The 23,044-nt window shown below is 41.4% G+C and overlaps 1 long non-coding RNA gene across 2 annotated transcripts; it reads right to left on the bottom strand.

Moving 5' to 3' along the window:
- Window positions 1–581: 581 nt before the first annotated feature.
- LOC109502730 lies at window positions 582–22,457 on the bottom strand. 2 transcript variants are annotated; one of them, XR_002744837.2, is made up of 5 exons: window positions 22,296–22,457; window positions 11,415–11,808; window positions 5,148–5,268; window positions 4,564–4,646; window positions 582–870 (listed from the first exon to the last, which is right to left on the bottom strand). It is a non-coding gene; the product is annotated as an uncharacterized LOC109502730 (long non-coding RNA). The 2 variants fall into 2 exon arrangements; XR_002744836.2 differs by lacking the exon at window positions 22,296–22,457 and adding an exon at window positions 20,456–20,749 and having other exon boundaries at window positions 583–870.
- Between the last annotated feature and the right edge of the window lie 587 nt (window positions 22,458–23,044).

The raw sequence follows: 23,044 nt of genomic DNA, 5'->3' as shown, positions 1-23,044 counted from the left end.
TTGGAAGTACAGAGATGAATACAATACAGTTCTTGACTTCAGGGAGCTTATGTTTTTACGGAGAGGTAGTCATATGATACATAAATTACTATAATAAAGTAAGCACAAAGTTTAGAGTGGCCTGAAGAAGAGATTGGTGATTTATATCCTGGGGTGGTGTTAATGAAAGACTTGATTAAAGAAGGTGATTTGCACAACAGTTTGAAAGAACGAAAACGTGCTTTCCAGGTTAGCAGCAGAAGCAAAGACAGACAGGCATGGAAGAAGCTGGTATGTTTGAGAGACTGTGAACACAGTGACTCATAGCTTTGGAGGTGTTTGTTAGTCAAATTCCTGTGTATTTCAAGTAATTACTCTCTTATTCATGGGAAATTTAAATTTTTAAATGTTTATTTATTTTTGAGGGAGACAGAGAGAGAGAGAGAGCATGAGCAGGGGAGGGACAGAGAGAAAGGGAGACACAGAATCAGAAGCAGGCTCCACGCTCTGAGCTGTCAGCACAGAGCCCAATGCGGGCCTCGAACCCACAGACAGCAAGATCATGACCTGAACCGAAGCCAGATGCTTAACCGACTGAGCCACCCAGACACCCCTATTAATGGGGAATTTAAATTCAATTCAATAACGTTGCAGTTCTATTAAGTGAACACCTAGCAGACTGAATGAATAACTGAAAACATCCTATCAATGAAGCGCTTTCTAGGCACTTAACACTTGCCCAGAGTCTGTGGAAAGCCCAAAAGGAAATGGGAAAAACTCCCAAAAGATTTTCTGGTCTTGTTAGAGAGGTAGGATTTACATATATGTGGAGCACTTACAAAGAATGAGTAGCTTCTGGGCCAGTGTAATTCCTTCTCTAGGCAAGCTGATCTGCAAACACAAAAGAAACAGAAAATAGTCAGGACGTGATAAAATGTTAGGGATTTTAGAAATCCAATCTATACTAGGATTACATACTAGGATATGTATGCATGTATATAAGATGAATGCATGCAAATTTGGGGCAGAGGAGAAGCCTAGAGTGTAAACCAGCTGCCTGTTTAGTGAGGTGGGATTGTGATTTTTTTTTTTAACTCTTTAAAAATTTTCCTTAATGCTATTGTGTTAATAAGTAGAGGAAGCTTTCTAAAGTCTACGGTAATTTGGATCTACAACAAAAAGATCATTCTGAAAGACTGGGAGGAAATGGGAGACAGTAAAAGAATCAGGTGTAAACAACCTTTCAATTTTGGTAAATTCTAACCAATTCTACTTGGCTGGGGAAAAACGATAAGAAACCTATAATATTTAGAAAACACATTAAAACAAAGCTGAAACATCTCTTGCATGCAGGCTTAGGGTAATTCATTTGATTAAACGGGTGTGCAGAAAGGAGACAGTTTCCCTTGAAGTGAACAATTTCGATGTCTAGTTTGAGGTCAGATCCCTTTTTACAGAATTTTTTTTTTTTTTTTTTGGGGGTCTGGCACATTCAGCAAATGGCAAGCCCCTCCTGCTTGTCCTCTGTCTGGATTGCTTACTCTGGGAAATGAAAGGATGGCATGGTCTGTGAACCGGCAGTTATTCTTCTTTGCCTGCATATCGTGTTGGCTTTTTTGTAAGAAAAATCATAAGAACATATAAAAGTTTTTGATGAATAGAACCCTTTATTTTTAGCAGAAAATGGATGGAGCGGTTTGGGGCTTTGCAGCTGCCTGTTGCTCTCATGTGAGCACCTCCCACAGCCTTGACTTTTTATTCTGCTGCGTACTCGGTGCCAAGATTTACATGGTCGCTGTGGGGAACAACTGGATTTAGCATAAGTAAGAAAAACTGCTTTTCCCCTGGGGCGAGACAAAAAGGATAAGTGCACAAGGCGCAGAGACAATATTATCAGGAGTTATATTCCTGTTCAGCTCTTTTATTCACTCTGAATCCTGGATTCTATTGCAAATAATAAAAGCAAGAAGCCAGTTGGCTTGAAGCCAAGGTCTGGGATTAGCAGAAGAGACTATTTTGTTTGGGGCTAAAAATATGTTGGTCCGTGATGGTTCTATACATTACAAGTAGGGCCACTTGGATTACACATTGTTTTTTTTTCATAAGCTGAGATATTGCCAAGAAAGTACAAATCAATGACAATTTGAATGAGGGAAAGACGAGTTGCTGTCAGAGCACCCGAGAGCCCAGGCGGTGCTCTTGCATACCTGTTACTGCTTGGCACACCTGTTTGCTCCATGTTCTCTGAGGCTGGGTGGGATTGCTATTATCCCCTTAACAACCTGCACCATTTTCCAAATGATGTCATATTTTTTTCCTTTTCATTCTCCCCTCAAATATCCCCCCACCCCGCTTCCTGCGCACCTCCCCTCCAAGCTAGATTAAAGTGGTTGCAAGAACTCATTCTGAATTCAGGCAAACCTGGATTGGAATTCTAGTTTCCCTACATGCCACCTATCTCTGATGATCCTAGGGAAATTACTTAAGTTTTCTTTACTTCAGTTTCATCATTGATAAAATGATGAATAATAATAGTACAGATCTCCTTGGGGTTCGTGGAGACTAACGGGGCAGTACATAAAGATCATGATGCACTGCATCTATGCAAAGAATATCGCATAGTAAGTAATGAAATTTTACCTTGATCATTATTACAGGGTAAAGTGGTATTCAGAGGGAAATTTATAGCTCAAAAATATAAAAAAAGAAGAAAGCTTTTAAAAATGAAACAAGCATCCAACTGAAAAACTATGGAAAAGACAGAAGATGTTTATGTTATAAACTGGATAACTTCTATTTCTAGATATATGGAAGACTAGATGTCCAGAGAAAGTCTTCCAGTATGGAATTTAAAATTCTGGATGAAACACAGAAAGAATGAAATCTTGCCATTTGCAATGATGTGGATGGAGCTAGAATGTATTATGCTAAGCAAAATAGGTCAATCAGAGAAAGACAAATACCATAGTATTTCACTCATTGGTGGAATTTAAGAGACAAAACAGATTAACATACAGGAAGGAGGAGAAAAAAGAGGAGAGAGGGAAACAAACCACAAGAGACTCTTAAGGACAGAAAAACTGAGGGTTGATGAAGGGAAGAGGGTGGGGGATGGGCTAGATGGATGATGGGTATTAAGGTGGGCACCTGTTGTGATGAGCACTGGGTGTTGTATGCAAGCGATGAATCACTGAATTCTCCTGAAACCAATATTTCACTGTATATTAACTAAAATTTAAATTAAAAAGATAATAAAAAATAAAATAAAATTCTGGACAAAGCATATTTCTAAAAATCTTCTAGGGGCTCCTGGGTGGCTCAGTCGGTTAGGCATCCGACTTCAGCTCAGGTCACGATCTCACGGTCCGTAAGTTCGAGCCCCGCGTCAGGCTCTGTGCTGACAGCTCAGAGCCTGGAGCCTGTTTCAGATTCTGTGTCTCCCTCTCTCTCTGACCCTCCCCCCGTTCATGCTGTCTCTCCCTGTCTCAAAAATAAATAAACGTTAAAAAAAAATTTTTTAAATCCTCTAAAAGATTTGGCTGGCCTACTGTGAAAATGAAGACTATCCTTGCTATCGGTAATAAAAGAGTAAGAATCTGGAGCACTTGGGTATCTCAGTCGGTCAAGCACCTGATTCTTGGTTTTGGCTCCAGTCATGATCTTATAGTTCGTGAGTTTGAGCTCCGCATCAACTCCACACTAAGTGTGGAGCCTGTTTGACATTCTCTCTCACTCAATAAATAAATAAACAAACATTTTTTTTTAAAAAAAGTAAAAATCCACAGAGATAGGCCCATCTGATGTACCAACATCAGTTTGCCACAGAGGTTTCTGACTAACTTTGGTGACCATATACTGAAGAGGACAAACAAAAACACAAGGCCTGTAAACGCTGCGAGGATGGAGTCGAAGAAAACTTCCACATGAACCCAGAAAGATTATAGTAGGTACATTCAAGATGGCTGAACTGGGGTGTGGGGGTGGTGAGGGTGGGGCACCCTACAGAAAGAGACAGTGAGGGGAATTTACCCGTTGTCTTTAGCAAAATGTAAAACGTCTTTTGTAAAAAGCATAAAAGAGGGAAACTACTTGGAGAATATCTAATCACAAATCTGTTACAACACGTGTTTGGGGCCATAATTTATACCACATGTGTTACCTACTCCCTAATAAATCTAAGAAAAATATTTGGTTAAAAGTGCCCCCAAATATTTGGTTAACAGGAACTGAATAACAGAATAAACCTAAAGAAAGTACAAGGATAGAAATAAAAGAAAAAAATTACTGACACAGAAAATACAGAAGCAGCAAAGCACATGTTTTGAAAAGACTAACAGTAGTGACAACCGTTATGAGAGCTTGACCAAGGAGGAGAAAACACAAACAACACAGTCGTGAACAGAGAACATAACTTAAGATGCTGAAAGGATTTAGGAAAGTATTTGGGACACCTTTGCCAATAAATATGAAAACAGATGAAATGCACAAATCCTTCGAACAATGTTTCTCCAACTTTCACCTATATCGTTACCACCTGGGAACCTTTTAAAAACACAGATCGCTGCCCCCGCCCCACAAAATTACCTGACTTCATAGATCTGAGATGTGAGTCTGAAAGTTTGCATTTTAAGCAAGTTCTCAGGCGATCAAACACTGAAGACACTGTCCTGGAAAATATAAATTACCAAACACACTTGATAGGAAATAGAAATTATTTTATGGTCTAGTGCTTTCCTACTTTTTCACATAATGGCACACATATGCAAAAACCCCATAGCACTATATGGCACACTGGGGTAAACAGATGAGGCTGTTGTTGGCTGGAGCTAACCTGCTCCTGAACTCTATTTGTCCCAGCTCTGCCTTGACCTACTTGCTCTTGGCAGCCCCAGTGATTGAAGGATTAACATCCTGGGCTCACCTGTACTCCATGTTCCACATACCAATGTGCTTTTACTCATAGAAGTTACTTACCACTGCATAAAAAATTACCCCCTGGCTTAACAGCTTAAAGCAACATACAGTAACTAGCTCACCGTTACTATGAGCCAGAAATCCAGACATGGCTCAGCTGTGGCCTCTGGCTCTGGGCTCTAACAAGGCTGCTATCAAGATGTCAGCCGAAGCAGTCACCTTCTGGGGAAGAATCTGCCTCCAAGCTCACTTACTTGGGTTCTTGGTAAGAGTTAGTTCCTCCTGGACTGTTGGGCTCAAGGCCTCAGGTCCTCTCTGGTTGTTTGCCGGAACCTTCATCCCTTGCCATGTGGGTCTCTCCATAGGTACGGCTTGCTTCTCACAAGTGAGCAAGAGAAAGAATGAAAGGTGGGCAGAAGTCAGTTTTCTGAAGCTTCATCTCAGAGGTGGCATCCCGTCACCTTTGCCGTATTCTATTAGTTAGAAGCAAGTTACTACGTGCAGCCCACCTTAAGGGGAGGGAATTACACACTGGGCACAGAAACTGAGAGGTGGAGCTCATTAGGGGCCATCCTAAAAGTCTGCTTACCACACCAGAAGAGACCCTGCTTGGTGGGAGGGTTGATGTTCAGCTTTCCTTGTTAGTTCCAGATTACCATCTAACAGTTACCATTATTACAAATTCTCACCAACATTGTTATTGTCAGATTTTTTATTTTTTTTGGCCGGTCTGATGACTATAAAATGGGAACTCATTATAATTCCTTTGTAACTAATGAGGGTGAGCATATTTTCATATGTTTACCACCTGGATGTGTTCTGTTCAAAGCTGTTCATATTTGTTCATCTTTATCGTGGATTTTTATCTTTTTCTTATCTGTTCAAAGGAGCTCTTATGAGTGGATACTAACCCTGAGTCCGCTATATGTGTAGTGAGTCTCTTCCTCCAGTGTTTGGCTTCTGTTTTCACTCTCTTGATATTTTTTGAGGAACAGCAGTTTTATGATTTTAATGTAGTTGGATTTATGCTTCCAGTTTTGTGTTAAGAAATCCCTTGTTCCCTCAAAATTAGAAAGGTAATATTTCATGTATCCTTCTAAAATTTTAAACTTTTGTCTTTAAGCCTTTTATCCATCTAGAATTGATTTTTGTGTATAGTGTGAGGTAGGAGTTCACTTGACTTTTCCCCTCTTCTGGCTAATCAATTAATACTTACTGAAGGGTCTGTCCCCCTCCTCCTAATCTGCAATACCATAGATAAGTTTTCCGTACATTCCTCTACTCATGGGTCTTACTCAGGACTCTGTTTTGGTCCACTGATTTATCTCTGAACTGATAACATGTTCCAAATTACTAATGACTTAATTAACAAATCTTAATAGCTGATAGTAGGGTCATTGCTTCTATTTGTCCAACTCCAGGATTGTTTTGGCCATTCTTAGCTCTTTGTTCACCTATATTTTAGAACCAGCTTGTCAAGTTCCAGGAATAGAATATCCTTAAATCTACAGGTCATTTTAGGGAAATATTGTTTACATCTTTAATGTCCTTTACTGAAGTTTTATGATTTTTTCCATCAAGGACTTGCACATCTTTTGTTAGATCTATTCCAAGACGCCTTACACATTTTGTTGCCATTGTAATCAGCATCGTTCCTTTTTGTATATGAGTTGCTAAAGTGTAGATTTGTAATTATGTTTTATCTATTGACCTTGTGTTGGCCTGAAAGATTCTTTTCCAATTCTTGCCTGGTTTTAGTATCAAGGTTACACTAGCCTCAGATAATGAGGTAGACACTATTCCCACTTTTTCTATTCTGCAAGATTTCAAGTATGATTGAAATTGTCTCTTAAATGTCTTTACTGTTCTTGCCATTAGAAATAGCTAGGCCTGGGGGCGCCTGGGTGGCGCAGTCGGTTAAGCGTCTGACTTCAGCCAGGTCCCGATCTCGCGGTCCGGGAGTTCGAGCCCCGCGTCAGGCTCTGGGCTGATGGCTCAGAGCCTGGAGCCTGCTTCCGATTCTGTGTCTCCCTCTCTCTGCCCCTCCCCCGTTCATGCTCTGTCTCTCTCTGTCCCAAAAATAAATAAACGTTGAAGAAATAGCTAGGCCTGGTGTTTTCTTTGTTGGAAGATTTATAATTAAATTTCTTTAATGGTAATAGCAAAGTTTTCTATCTGGTGTGCCATGTAAACAAACCGATATGTTCTGAATGGACTTCGGAGATTTTTTTTTTCCTTACTGTCATTTAAAAAACTTTTTGAAATTTACATCCAAGTTAGTTAGCATATAGTGCAACAACGATTTCAGGAGTAGAATCCAGTGATTCATCCCCTACATATAACACCAAGTGTTCATCCCAGCAAGTGTCTTCCTCAGTGCCCCTTGCTCATCTAGCCCACCCCCACCCATAATCCCTCCAGCAGCCCTCAGTTTGTTCTCTGTATTTAAGAATCTTGTATGTTTTGTCCCCCTCCCTTTTTATATTATTTTTGCTTATTCCCCTATGTTCACCTGTTTTGTATCTTAAATTCCACATGTGAGTGAAGTCATATGCTATTTGTCTTTCTCTGACTAATTTTGCTTAGCATAATACCCTCTAGATCCATCCACGTTGTTGCGATGGCAAGATTTCATTCTTTTTTATTGCTGAGTAATACTCTATTGTGGTATGTGTGTGTGTGTGTGTGTGTGTGTGTGTGTGTGTATACACACACACACACACACACACACACCACATCTTCATCCATTCATTTGTCGATGAACATTTGGGCTCTTTCCATACTTTGGCTCTTGTCGATAGTGCTGCTATACACATTGGGGTGCATATGTCCCTTCGAAACAGCACACCTGTATCCCTTGGATAAATGCCTAGTAGTGCAATTGCTGGGTCGTAGGGTAGTTCTATTTTTAGTTTTTTGAGGAACCTCCATACTGTTTTCCAGAGTGGCTGCACCAGTTTGCATTCCCACCAGCAGTGCAAAAGAGATCCCCTTTCTCTGCATGCTTGTCAACATCTGCTATGGCCTGAGTGGTTAATTTTAGCCATTCTGACTGGTGTGAGGTGGTATCTCATTGTGTTTTTGATTTGTATTTCTCTGATGATGAGTGATGTTGAGCATCTTTTCATGTGTCTGTTAGCCATCTGGATGTCTTCTTTGGAAAAGTATCTATGCATGTCTTTTGCCCTGAATGGGCTTCAGAGATTTAAAACCCTTAGCCCTGAAGAGGTCAAAGCCAACAGGTGAGAAATAGACATGGGGCTGCAAGATCCCATGGCCAAGTTGCCTCTGGTCAAAATCATCTTTGTCCCTTTAGCCCACTATGCCTTTGACATACACTATTACACTTTTCGATTTCTCCATAAAGATCTTGCATATGTTTTGTTGGATTTATCCCAAGATGTCTTGTAATTTGTCATCAACACTGGCATATTTCTTTTAATTGTGCTTACTGAATATTTGTTGATAAAGTATAGATCTGCAATTGTAGTTTATTGATCTTATTTATGGCAAGCTTACTAAACTCTCATTAATTCTAACAGTTTTTCTATATAATAGCTTTTGTGTGTGTGTGCCGTGCTATGAAGAAAGTTAGGAAGCACTGTGTTGGAGAAAGTCTAGCCTTAGTTTCTTCATCTATGAGATGAGGTTGAAAAAGTATGTGCTTCCTAAGATTGTTATGAAGATTAAATGAGTTAATCCAAGTTAGGCAACAGAACAGTACCAGGCACACAATGTTTAAGTACCACTGGCTGTTATCATTACGTTTTCATCTTTCCTCTTTCCATAAGACCTTGTATTTCTCTCCTGCAGACTCAACCTGATATTTTAGGCCATCAACAGTGGGTTTTGACCTTTTATGGGTCTTATAGCCACATTTAGATCTTGAAGGAAGCTTTCCATCCTTACCCTAGGAAGATGCAAACACATAATTTTGCATAAAATTTGAGGATCCCCTTATCTATGCACATGGATCTTCCTCTGCCTCCAAAAGATCTATGGGACCAGGTTAAGAATCCTGCTAGAAAACAATCCTCCTAGCTTTCTAGAGGGGTTTGAGATGTTCTAGTTGGATCCCCTAGGGATTTGGTATGACTATACTTAGCTCCTAGTCTGGCCATGACATTGTGCCTCAGTCCTGATAAATGGGATTCAGTCTTGCCTCTCTCACCTACAGTTTAGCTTTGGTATTGGGGCCAGGTCTTACTTTCCTGTTCTTGAGTCTGTACCTTAGCAGACTTCTCAGGACCCCTGTCATCCCGGAAATAGGGGTCATGCCCTATTAATATCAGTCTTTCTAGGGTAGGGTTTCTCAACATTGGCATCATTGATACTTTGTGCCGGACAATTTTTTATTGTGTATGTCTGTGTATAGGGCTGCTCTATGCGTTTAGAGGCCAGCATCCCTGGCCTCTATTCATTAGATGCCATTAGCATCCCCCACTTATAACAACTAAAAATATCTCCAGACATGTTCCCTGGAGAGACAGAATCACCTCTCACAGTTGGGAATCACTACTCTAGGGCCCAAAGTCCTGTCATTGAACTTTTGCCTGATGCCTAGAGTCCTGCTATCTGCTGACAGACCTCTCTAGTACCAACTAAACACCTAGCTCTTCAAATATAACTTGCTCCTAGATTTCTCAATGCCACGCTCTTCCTTCCAATAAAGAGGCCACTGTAATTCTTGCAGCATCTTTCTGGTGCCAACAGCTTGCCTGGACTACCAATTGTTCTGTTTCAAGGTACAATTTTCTCTGGCTTGGGTGAATGGCCCTCCATCCCCCACAGTTGCCGGCTTTCCTGCAGGGATGAGGTGGGGCTTATTTCAGTCTCTGGATCTGGTTGAGATCCAGTTACTTCTGCCAAGAGTGGCTGTGTCATGAGAGATGACAAAGAGATGACAGTGAGAATTTGTCTGTTTTCCTTGGGAAAGTAATCTTCCCAGTGCTTTTATGTGAGAGAGCCTGTCCTTTTCCTATGTAGGTGCAGATAAAATTTTCTGAAGGTGATAAATGAATTACCCCGTTCTACTGTGCAACAAGTCAGTCAGGAGTGAGCAGCAGAACCACAGAATTGCAGCTTTAATAGATGCCAAGAACACAAAGGTGGTGAACTTAATAACAGACCCTTAGAGAAAGTGAGAAAGACTGATTGATTGACTGAAAGCTTAGAGCAGAGAACAGAATGAAAGAACATTGTGTAATGCTTTTCACAGAGAACATATCTATGAACCACAGGAGAAAGAGAGAGTAGAGAAAGTACAGAACAAACTGTACCTTGCAGTATCCTAAACTTGGCCTAGTTAATCATAGTGGGGTACGGGGTGCTGGGAGGGCCCAGAGCCTGAAAGGTACTGCAGGGACCGACACAAATATAGACATTGGGAGGAAATCCACTCAAGCAGGTAAGAATGGTATGCAATGGCTTTAAGAAGTTAGAAGATTATTTCTTTCCCACGTGAAAGTTTGGTGGCCTTCCTTTGCAAAGTAGTCAAGGGCCCAGTTCTTCTTTCTCTCTTGTTATTCTATTATCTCTTGGATATTGCCCTCATTTTCTGACCATGATGGTCCATTCCCACACCCACATTTCTGCTAGCGGAAAGAAGGAGGGGAACCCGGGTGGCTCAGTCGGGTTAAGAGTCCAACTCTTGATTTCAGTTCAGGTCATGAGCTCACAAGCTCCATGTGGGGCTCTGTGCTGACAGCAGAGAGCCTGCTTAGGATTCTCTCTCTCTCCCTCTCTTTCCGCCCTTTCCCCACTCTCTCTCTCTCTCAAAATAAATAAACATAAAAAAAAAAAAAGGGAAAACCCAGGGAGGGGGACAAAACATAAGAGATTCTTAAATATAGAGAACAAACTGAGGGTTGTTGGAGGGTTTGTGGGGGGTGGATGGGCTAAATGGGTAAAGGGCATTAAGGAGGATACTTGTTGGCATGAGCACTGGGTTCTAGGAATCACTGGATTCTACTCCTGAAATCATTGCTGCACTGCATGCTAACTAATTTGGATGTAAATTTTTAAAAAATTAATTAAAAATAAAATAAAAAATAAAAAAAAGAAAAAGAAAAAGAAAAAAAGAAAAGAAAAGAGGGAGAGAAGGAAAGACACATCCCTTCTTCTTAAAGGCAGAACCCAGAAGTTACACATGTTATTTTGGTTCACATCCCACTGGCCAAAATTTAGTCATATGGCCACACCATATCATGCCTAGCTGCAAAGGAGATAGAGAGGTTCTGGAAGGTCACATGCCCACATAAAAATCAGGTTCTCTCTGAGAAATTTTTCTATCACCACTAGCCTGAGTGCTTTTCGTCCTCAGTCTTTCCTCCAAATTCAAGTTCCCAAATGCCCCAAGAACCTGTCTGGCAGATCCTTTGTTGGAAGACAGAAGTTGGAAAGGAAAAGAATAGGCAAGGATGGGTCCTTTTTAACAAAAAGGGGTTGCTGGACACTTAAATTTTGTTACTCCTAAGAGAAAGGTCACTTTTAGTATAATGTTATCAGGCAGGCAAACTGACCTGATCTTGTGAAACCACTCTACAGGAAGACTTTCCAGCCAGTTGTTGTGCAATTCCAGACAAGCCTGAGGCAATGTTGTGGGCTCTTCTTGGACAGTGAGGGGGCGTGTGCATGTTGAACTAGGCCCGTGCGCTGAGGCAGTCATCCCTAGCAATGCTCATCTTCCAAAGGATGAAATGTAATTGATGGACACCAGCGTATTTCTGGGACTGGAAGAATTAGAAACGTAGACAGGAAATACGTCTTTGGCCATACTATAGAAGATGCTTCATTTTACCGAGAGACTCTGGATTCTACGGGACGTGTCTCTTGGCTGGAAGGTTTCTGCAGTCTAGTCTTGAATATCAAGAGAACCGGAGGTCTGTGGTTGTAGGACATCACAGGATTATAAAGCTGTGAAAGCAGAAATGGAAATTAGGAAAGAGCTATTTACATAAAAGATATTTTGACACAATATGTGTAACTTTATAAGATTACCTTTTTACACATTTATATAAACTTTTTACACTTGATCTTAGCCAATAGGCCAAGAAGTGATACATTTATATAAACTTTTTAAGAACGGTTTTAGGGGTGCCTGGGTGGCTCAGTCAGTTAAGTGTCTGACTCTTGGTTTCAGCTCAGGTCACAGTCTCACGGTTTCATGAGTTCGAACCCCACATTGGGCTCTACCAATGATACACGTATGATACATATGTATCATATATGTATCACATATACCCTACATACACATATGTATGTCACATGCATATATCATATATATGTATCATACGTGTATCATATATGTATCATATATGTGTCGTATATATGTATGAATATTTATTTATTTTGAGAGAGAGTGAATGAGTGTGTGCAGGAGGAGTAGAGAGAGAGGGAGTGAGAGAATCCCAAGCAGGCTCCACACTCTCAGCGCAGAGCCCTATGCAGGGCTCGAACTCATGACCTAAGCCAAAATCAAGAGTCAGATGCTTAACTAACCGAGCCACCCAGGCGCCCCTGTATCTTATATATATGTTTTTCAGAGATAAAGGAATCTATCACAGCATAACAAGAAGGATAAAACATCTGCATTTTTGTATCTTATATTTTTAAATTAAGGCTTTTTAAATTCTGAACATTTTAATAGGGAAATTAAGAAGAAAATGAGTTGGTAGTAGAAAAATTTAAAAGGTATTATTTTCACTGTTCTGCCACTCCCTGAATGTGAGATTTCTGGTAAGTCACTTAACATCTTTGCACTTCAGCTTTGTCACTTATAAAACAGAGATAAAATTAATGTTTCACAGAGTTGCTATGGTGACAACACAATAAAGTACATACGAAATATCTGTATGTGGACCTATTGAAAAGTCTGAAACACGGATCAAATCGTGAGTCTAGTAATTATTCTGCAGTATCTTTGGTATTTTAACTGATTGAACACAGTATGTGAGCTGATATGCAGGGGTTAATTAATTTAATTAGCTTGTACTATGGGCTGCTGACTAAGGAGCTAACCTGCTAACCTGATGTTAAAAAAAAAACAAAAACAGAAATCATTAAACAATTAAATTTCCACCTGTACAAACAAGTGGAATAATTTCACTATGAGAATAAATATTATAAAAATTTACGGGATTGAATAATAATTTTCTCCAAAGAAAACATTTAATACGACTGACAAAGAACACGAAAAAGAAATTGTTCTTTTTTTCAAAAATTTTTTTAACATTTATTTATTATTGAGAGACAGAGCATGAGCATGGGAGGGGCAGAGAGAGGGGAAGACACAGAATCTGAAGCAGGCTCCAGGCTCCAAGCTGTCAGCACAGAGCTCAATGCAGGGCTCGAACTCACAAACTGTGAGATCATGACCTGAGCTGAAGTTGGACCCCTAACTGACTGAGCCACCCAGGTGCCCTAAAAATAAATAGTTCTTAAGAGTGTGTTGGATTTGGGGTGCCTGGGAGCTCAGTCAGTTAAGCACCTGACTCTTGATTTTGGCTCAGGTCATGATCTTGCCGTTCGTGGGTTCGAGCCCTACATGAGGCTCTGTGCTGGCAGTGCAGAGCCTGCTTGGGATTCTCTCTCTCTCTCTCTCTCTCTCTCTCTCTCTCTCTCTCTCCCTCCCTTACTCTCTATCCCTCCCCTACTCAGGCTGTCTCTGTCCCTCTCAAAATAAATAAATAAACTTAAAAAATTTTTTTAAATAAAAAATAAATTTAGGGGCACCTGGGTGGCTCTGTCAGTTGAGCATCTGACTTCGGCTCAGTTCCTGAGTTCAAGCCCCACATCAGGCTTTGTGCTAACAGCTCAGGGCCTGGAGCCTGTTTCAGATTCTGTGTCTCCCTCTCTCTCTCTGCCCCTCCCCTGCTCACGCTCTGTCTCTCTCTCAAAAATAAATAAACATTAAATAAATAAATAAATAAATAAATAAATAAATTGTAAGAAGTTGTTTCAATGTTAAGGGTTGTCAATATTCAAAGTACAGGGTGGGTTACCTTGCCTTGTTAAAACAAAAACTGTGAAGTACTTGTTTATTTAGTTTTTCCTGGTCAAAAAACAATGTGACATTTCCTGGAAAATCCCATCAATCACTAAGCATACTCTTTGCAATTCAGATTTCCAACGGCCCCTGTGAAAGTGGAAAGATTCCTATAATTAATGGATGAAAGGGTATGCTGCTTTATTCACCTCTGGGATCCATGACATATCTCAGTCTCAGATATAAATCCTTGAACTTTCTCTTTTATAGAATTTCTAACATTGAAAGAAAAGCCGCCTGTGGTCATCTAGAAATTAGAGAGAATGCTAAAAATAAAGAGCAAAATTTTTTCTTACAAAAGCAAGGTCCAAATGAACTGGCTTGAATAAATACATTATTGAAAATAGATATTCAGGGGGCGCCTGGGTGGCGCAGTCAGTCGGTTAAGCGTCCGACTTCAGCCAGGTCACAATCTCGCGGTCCGTGAGTTCGAGCCCCGCGTCAGGCTCTGGGCTGATGGCTCAGAGCCTGGAGCCTGTTTCCGATTCTGTGTCTCCCTCTCTCTCTGCCCCTCCCCCGTTCATGCTCTGTCTCTCTCTGTCCCAAAAATAAATAAACGTTGAAAAAAAAATAAAAAAAAATAGATATTCAGTTCAATATCTGCCCCTTTATTTGTGGACATCATTGTGTTTTATGAGGAAACCCAAAGATGAGACACAGGTATACTCGATCTAATGGGAATATAATCTTGGTCCTTGCTACTCAAGTAGGTCCACTGACCAGCAGCATCAGCATCACCCGGGAGCCTGTTAGACAACCAGAATCTCAGCCTCAACCCCAGATTCGCGTTTTGACAAGCTCTGCACTTGACAAGTGATTCATATATATATTAAACTTTGAGAACCGCTGACCTAGTGAATAGTCAGCTAATTCTGAGTCTTCCCACCTGACGGTATTGGCTAAGATAGCCAGCTATTCTGGAGGTACTTCTGGAAGGCGGAGATAGGTCATTGGTAACCGTACTTCCAAGAAACTCATCCTCCTGTTTGTTGATTCATCTAAAGCCTGCTCAAACTGATCAGGAGTAAATATAAAAGGTGGGGTATTTATTCAAAGAAATTATGAGAGGTTTGTGCAAAAAATAATAGAATAATTGAAAACAATCTAATGTTAAGTAATAAGAAATTGAAGAAATTATCATGTATCTAATAGCTACAAAGTAACCATTAAAAACCATGTCACCGAAGAAAGTTCATTGGTATGGGAAGATACTACATTGTATTCTCAAGTAAACAAACTGGCTATAAAACGTGGCCTGATTCTATTTTCATTTTATTTATTTATTTATTTATTTATTTATTTTTTAATTTTTTTTCCAACGTTTATTTATTTTTTGGGGGGACAGAGAGACAGAGCATGAACGGGGGAGGGGCAGAGAGAGAGGGAGACACAGAATCGGAAACAGGCTCCAGGCTCTGAGCCATCAGCCCAGAGCCCGACGCGTGGCTCGAACCCACGGACTCCGAGATCCTGACCTGGCTGAAGTCGGACGCTTAACCGACTGCGCCACCCAGGCGTCCCATCTATTTTCATTTTAAAAATACACATATATACACAAGAAAAAAGAAACTGCAAGGACATGCCCCAATGTGTTCAGTGGCTACAGATTTGGAGTGCTTTTTTGTTGTTGTTTTATTTTCATTGTGCTTTTCACATTTTCTGCATCAAGCAATTTTTCTTTCGTACAAAGAGAAATAGAAGAGTAAGTGTCAGAACAAAGAAAAGTGATCTGGACATAGCCCAGTCCTTCTGGCCATAAATAGTAGAAAATTATTTCAACTAGAAACTCATTTCTACTCTGATTGAATTATAACCAATATTCAGTAACGACACTAACTTACTTTTGCAGTAGAACAGTGGTTCTCAATCCTGGCTGCTTATTATTATCACCCCAAGGGCTCAACCAGCCAAACAACTAACCAACCAAACAACATGAAAACGATAGCTTGTTCCCACCCCAAAGCCCCTGGGCACTGGGACTTATGAAAAGCTGCCCAGAGTTGAAAACCACTACTCGGTATGGGTGGAAGGATATCCATAGTTCATTTCTGAAAACCAGTACTGCCTTATGTTTTAGTTATAAAACCTGTATGGTTATATATTTAGGGTTGTTTATTAAACTACAGCTTTTAAAGTCCCAGCACCATGACTTATACTTATTTTAATAATATTCAGCAAACATTTATTGAGCATCTAGATTATTTGTTCCGTGTGAGTCTCACAGACCCAGGAGGTCAGGAAGAGAGAAAATGTTAAATCCATTACACGGAAGAGATACCCCAGATCCCATGGTTCATTAGGGAAAGGGCTCAAATCTGTCAGATGCCAAAGCCAGTGGTAGCTCTGTCACCACATTTCTTTTAGTTTATGTTTAGTTTAGAGAAGGCATTTTTCTAGTTCATGGTTATTTTCTTTATACATCTCAAACATGCTTAGAATTTTTATAGCTGAAGGATGTGAGAGAGTCTTCCTTAAATTGAAAATTAGCCTGTGTAAGCTCAGAAATTTCTGAGGACAATGATCTTAATCATTCTTTTAGGGACCTTTTAGGGTGCTTAAGGGTTCAGGGCTTCTGAATCTGGGCACTGTAAACAGAATAAGGAAACTAGAGACTTGATGTGACATTTCCCAGCTGAATCTGGATTTTAGCAATAGTGCTCTACAAGAAGAGACCACTGGAACCAGCCGTATTTTACCTGCTGTCATGATTCTGCCCTTCATAAAATTCAAATTGTTTGAAAAATTAGCTGTTTCTTTGATTATTATAGATGTTGACTTCCACTGTACCTTCACAATATACATGGCTCATTATTTAAAATGATCACATGCCTAGTACACTGTGGGAAATAGGAATGTTTGAAAAATAATAAAGTATTTCACCAAGTGTACTGAAAAAAAGGGAAAGAATGTGAGACTGCAGATATCCCATATCAAATTATTGTTTATGTTAGTTCTGATTAAACCTGAATACTTTCTAATTGAAAATGGTCGCAATGTTTTTCTAAATCCCAGCTCAAAGAGAAACCACTAAATCTAACTTTGACACCACAACTGCTCAACTGGTGAGGAGGAAGTCAATGGCGGCCTCAGTTGTCCTTGGAGGCCACTGGCAGCCAAGGAGTTGCTGCCACCTGGTGGATATTCCAAATAGCACAGCCAGGGAGGTGGCCTCAGTCATGCCAAGGGAGCAAGCGCTCAAAAGCCCAGCTAGTCAGTCACACTTTGATAATGCTTCAGCTGAGCTCACTTATTACCGCGGAGGACGAAGGGCCTGTGCCGCTTATTATGGGTTTGTGGTGTTTATTAATCCACGACAGTATTGTTTTTGATAGACAACCTAAGATTAAGGCTAATAAAAGGACTCTGGGAATGTGGACTCGATAATTTTGCTGGCTTGAGAACAAAGAAGAAGAAAGTCAGTAAATAGTACCTGGATCGTCCAGTAATTACTCCATCTTATAAATTACTGTTTTCTCTGATTCCAGCCCACAGTCTGTCATTCTAGAAAGTATGATATATTAATTTTTAGCTAAGCAAGATCCACAGGGAGTAATCAGAGTCAGCACTATACAGGTGTTTTTCCAATGAAAAAGGTTACTATTGGAATTATTTATAAACGACATCAGAACTCTGAATATTAACAAAGTGCTTTTCAACTGCTTGTTAAGTGTCGGGAGATAACACTCGCACCAAGTCATGTTGTTCTGGCTGACATTTGAAAGGTCATGTGCTACTCGAGAAAGAGGTTCACCACCTTCGAGGCTATCCACCTCCCTTCACGTCCTTCTCCTTTCTCCTTTCAAATGTTATTTTAAATTTAATCATGAAATCCTTTAGTCCTACACAATGGTATTAAAAACAGGATATTGATCATGCTTGACCTGACCACTCGGCTTCAGAAACCCAGTATGATCGGGTGCCTGGGTAGCCCCGTCATTAAGCTCAGGCCGTTATCAGGTTCATGAGTTCCAGTCCCACATCAGGTGAGCTTGAGCTCTGCTTCGGGTGAGCCCCACATCTCTCTCTCTACCTCTCGTGGGATTCTCTCTCTCTCTCTCTATGCCCCTTGCTCACGTGCGCCCTCTCTCTCCCTCTTAAAAAGAAACTCAGTATCATCAACACAGCTGAAGCCCTCTGTGAACCCCCATTGTGTCCCCTTCTTTTCTCAAGGTTCCCAATCCCTAGATCTGGTGCTTATCATTCCCACTTGTTTCTTTATGCTTTTATTTACATGTACCTATAAATAATATAAAGTATCAGTTTGCATGTTTTAAAAAGGTTATTTAAATATCATTTTCCCCCTGTAACCTCAGTGTTTTTTTCGTCCAGTGTTGTGACTGAGCTTCATCCACTCCGGTAGTTTGCCGGAGCTGCCGTAACAAATTACCACAAAACAACGAAATGTATTCTCTCACAGTTCTGCGGGCTAGGAGCCCGAAGTCAAGGTGTCCACAGGGCTGTGTTCCCTCTGAGGCCCTAAGGGAGAATCCCTTCTTTGCCTCTTCTGGCTCCAGATATTCCTCAGTCTGTGGCTACATTACCCGAGTCTCTAGTCGATCTTTACATGGGCTTTTGCTCTCTCTGTCTTCCTCTCTTATAAGAACACTAACCAGTGGATTTACAGCCCATCTGTGTAATCCAGGAAGATTTCCTCCCAAGATCCTTATGGGGCACCTGGGTGGCTAAGTCAGTTGCAGTTGAGCATCTGACTCTTGATTTCGGCTCAGGTCACGATCCCAGGGTCGTGGGATGGAGCCCCGTGTCGGGCTCTACACTGAGCGTGGTAGATTAACATTTGCTTAACATTTGCTCTCTTGCCCTCTCTCTCTTTCTCTTTATCTCTTTCCACCCCTCTGTTCCCTCCCTTGCTCGCACAGTCTAAAAAAAAAAAATCCTTACGTACATCTGCAAAGACCCCAGATAATACGTGAGGGAGGCAGGTTTCCAACCCATGCATTTTGACCAACTCCCCTGACCACTGGATTACATGGCCTCTGAGCTCAGACAGCTGGGACTTCTGGTTATTTAAAAGATGAGCATTTAACTTGACATTGGTTTTAATGTGTAGCCCATATAGGTGAAAACTAACTCGTATTGAGAGGTACAGTGTGAGGGAATGGTACAGTGGCTAGGGAGGCAGGATATCTGGGTTCTGGAGTCAGCCCTTCATTGACTTCCAAACCCCAAGTAACAGGATGTTGTTTTGTCTCTGTTACTCTTACAAGACACTTTACATGATTGAACCAGCAGGGAGGTCAGTGAGAAGAAATGACCCAACCCATTCCCTGGGTTTGGGCTGGGAATGCACAAGGGGATTTTTTTTTTTTTTTTTTTTTTTTTAGCACTTACATTTTTTTGATTACTAAAGCAAATAATCTTACAGAAATTTGGAAAATAGAAGGAAAATTATTTTTAAAAAGTTTAGCAAGCAGGAAGGGTGGAGGAGGCAGACAGACAGAATCCCAACCAGGCTTCACACAGAGCCCCATGTGGGGCTCTAACTCATGACCTGAGCCGCAATCTAGAGTCCAACGCTTAACTGACTGAGCCACCCAGGTGCCCCCGAAGGAAAGTTGCTTTCAAGCCCACTAATAGAATCCACTTATTTCTCACCTACACATTTTTAAAGTTGTAATCATTTGAATCTAGTTTTATAACCTACAATTGATCATTTTCCTTGTTGCTTCATAAATGATTTTTTTAAAGACAAGTATTTTTATCTCTATCTTACAGTTGCAGAAAACCTCAGGAGACTGACTTACCGAAGACCCCAGCGCTAGGAAGTGATAAAGCCAGGGACCATAAAGCAGTTGCAACTTACAATGCATAAAATGATGTAATTGTTACAAGGTTTTGTTTAGACATTAGAACACTTTTAGGAGATGTTTCCATGTCAGTACCCGGGTATCTGCCACTGCATAACAAACCACCCCAAGCCGTAAACAATAACCGCATTTATTTTTCTTGTGAATTTGTAATTTGGGCAGCTCTGAGCAAGGACAGTTTCTGTCCTACGCCATCATTTGGGGCGGCTTGAGACTGGTGGCTGAGGCCGGCTCAAAACTTGCTTACTCACAGCTGGCTTGTTGATACTGGCTGTGAGCCAGGACCTTGGGTGGAGCTGGGGCCAGACACCTACACACAGCCTTTCCATGTGGCTGCTTGGCTTCCTACCAAGATGGTGGCTGGGTTCCAAAGGCAGACATCCCAAGAAGAAAGAAAACAAGGTGAAAGCTGTCTCTCGTTTTGTGATGTTGTCTGAGAAGTCACCCAGTGTATTGTATTTGTTAGAAGCAAATCACCGGGGCCAATTATGGTTCAAAAAAGGGAGGAATTAAGCTGTATTTTTTGTTGGGAAGAATTTCAAATAACTTGTGGACATGTTTTAAGATTATCACAAGTCACCCACTGCACATAAACTATTTACATTTCGTCCTACATGCAAAATACACTCATCACCTCCCCCAACCACCCCCCACCAGCCCGCCCTGTACCTAGACCCCTTAAACGTTGCACCTGCTGTAGCCTCACGCTCAGGCTTGAGGGTGCGATCTGGACACGTAAATCAGGTCCAGCAGCAGAGGCTCCTTGGGTACTGTTCTCCAGACGAAGCTCCTGGCAATCTGAAGACCCATGAATCAAGAGACAAGCCATCTGCCAACCGCATCTAATACACAGTAGTGGGACACGCCCAGGATAAGCACTGTGCACACTGCTGTTCAAAAAAGAGAAAAATGGGAGGCATGCAGCCACCGCTCTGATACCGCCGGGGAGCGCGGCGCCACTTCAATTAGGCCTCAGTCCCACTTCCGGGACGTAGCTTTTGGCTCCGCCCTCCGCGCTCTCGGTCCCACCCTTGGAGCCTGTCCTTCTCCGCTGAAAGTAGCACGTTTGGGGCTAATAGTTGTTTAGGTGGTGCTCTGCCCTTAGGAGTCTGGGGACCGACGGCCTGAATGTCCCTCTCAGTCTAAGCCGATTGTAATTCTTTTAAAAAACATTGTAGGTGGGGCACCTGTGTGGCTCAGTCGGTTGAGCGTGGGTCTCTGGCTCAGGTCATGATCTCACAGTTTGTGGGTTCGAGCCCCACATCAGGCTCTGTGCTGACCAATTGCTCAGAGCTTGGAGCCTGCTTCAGATTCTGTGTCTCCTTCTCTCTCTGCCCCTCCCCCGCTCACGCTTTGTCTCACTCTGTATCTCAAAAATAAATAAGTGTAAAAACAAAATTTTTTTAAAAACGCTGTAGGCTTCTTATCAATCAGTGGATAACTAACAAAGACAAAAGCCACTTGCATAAGACATAAGCCACTCGCTTAGCCCTTCTGTACCTTAGATTCTCCAAAGCTGTTGTCTGGTAACACCCTTTCGGTTTGCATGCCTTTCGTCTGCTTGCAAAGGTCGACGAAGCAACGCCTGAAATCTTTGTGAGGTCTTGCCAGTTTTATAGTCAACTGGTGGCTTTGCCTTTGAACTGTTTTCCAGGTAACACTCTGAATTTGATCTTCACCTGGAAGCCATTTCCTTTGCCATTTGGAGAGGCGGGGAAAGAGGAGCTGTTATTTATTTATTTATTTTAAATTTTTAATGTTTTATTTATTTTTGAGAGAGACAGAGACAGAGCTCAAACGGAGGAGAAGCAGAGAGAGAGAGGGAGACACAGACTCCGAAGCAGGCTCCAGCCTCTGAGCCGTCAGCCAGAGCCTGCCACGGGGCTTGAACCCATGAGCTGGGAGAATATGACCTGAACTGAAGTCGGAGGCTTAAACCACTAGGCCACGCAGGTGCCCCTGGAGCCGTGATTTTTGAATCCCGCAATTCCTGGCTCCTATACTATGTAACAGTTTTTTCTTATCTCTCTTCCCTTGCCTTTTACTATAGTCAGAAAACCCAGGCAGCACTCGGTGCTGTCTCTGAAAGTCTCCTTTGGCCATGCAGTTAATTTGTGTAATTTCTATTTTCCGTATAACCACAGATGACAGTGTTGCTGAACTTTCTACCACTATATGTCAGCTTCCGATAACATTTTCCTCACTTTCCTGTCAACCCTAACCAATGATGTCTCCAAAAACCGTGAAGCGTCCACTGACAGTTTCTTGAAGACCTTCCCAAATTCTGCCTTCTGACCAGTCCCGAAGTCATTGCTGCATGTTTTCAGTTTTATTACGTTAGCAAAATCGGTTCCAGTTGTTTGTTGCTGCCTAACCAACCACCCCAACACTTAATGGCTTAAAACAGTGACAACATCCACTTACTCATAATTTTGGAAGAACTCGGAGGAGACCGGTTATCTCTGCTGTGCCTAGTGTCAGCTGGGGTGGCTCAAAGAGTGGGGGCTAGAATAATCTGAAAACTCACTCACATGTCTGTTAGCTGATGTTGGTTGTCATCTGCAAGTTCATCCGGAACTGTTGGAGAACCTATGCATGAGCTTTCCTTGCGGTGGCTTGGCTTTTTTACCAAATGGTGAAATGGTTGGCTTCCAAGAGCAATCATTACAAGGGAGACAGCCAGGGGAAATTTAGTCTCAGAAGTCACATGGTATTATTTCTGCCACATTCCATTCTTTAGACATGAGTCACCGAGTGTGGCACATATTTAAGGGAGCAGAAATGAACTCCACCTTTCAATGGGAGGAGTGTCAAAAACTTCCAGAAACTGTATAAAACCACCAATAAAAAGGTATTCTTAGCTCCATTTTACAGATGTGGAAGTTGTAATTCAGAAACGGACTTGCTGAAGATCTTACAACTAGTAAGTGATAAGGCTCGGGACCATAAAATGTACTTCACATATTTAATGACATAATATATAATGTACAACCCATAAGGTATTATAATGCTACAACATTTTACTTAGGAAAGCCGCGATGTAGATGTGTGAAGGAGAGAGAGGCAAGGGCAGAAGTTTTCTAGCAAGTCCTTGCACATACAAAATACTCCAGTAATGTTGGAATATGTACAGAGCACCTGTCCATGCATGTAATAGCTGCAAAAATCCTCAGATGGCACGCTTCTGGATTCGAAAGACTAAATATTAGTATGATCTCAATTGAGCTTTCTTAACTTCTTAACACAAGTAAAAGAACCATGTAGTCATGAATCAAGGAAC

This window comes from Felis catus, chromosome C1 (assembly GCF_018350175.1).
Source record: "Felis catus isolate Fca126 chromosome C1, F.catus_Fca126_mat1.0, whole genome shotgun sequence".
NCBI classification, from domain to species: Eukaryota; Metazoa; Chordata; class Mammalia; order Carnivora; family Felidae; genus Felis; species Felis catus.
This window is presented reverse-complemented; position numbering and strand designations above follow the sequence as displayed.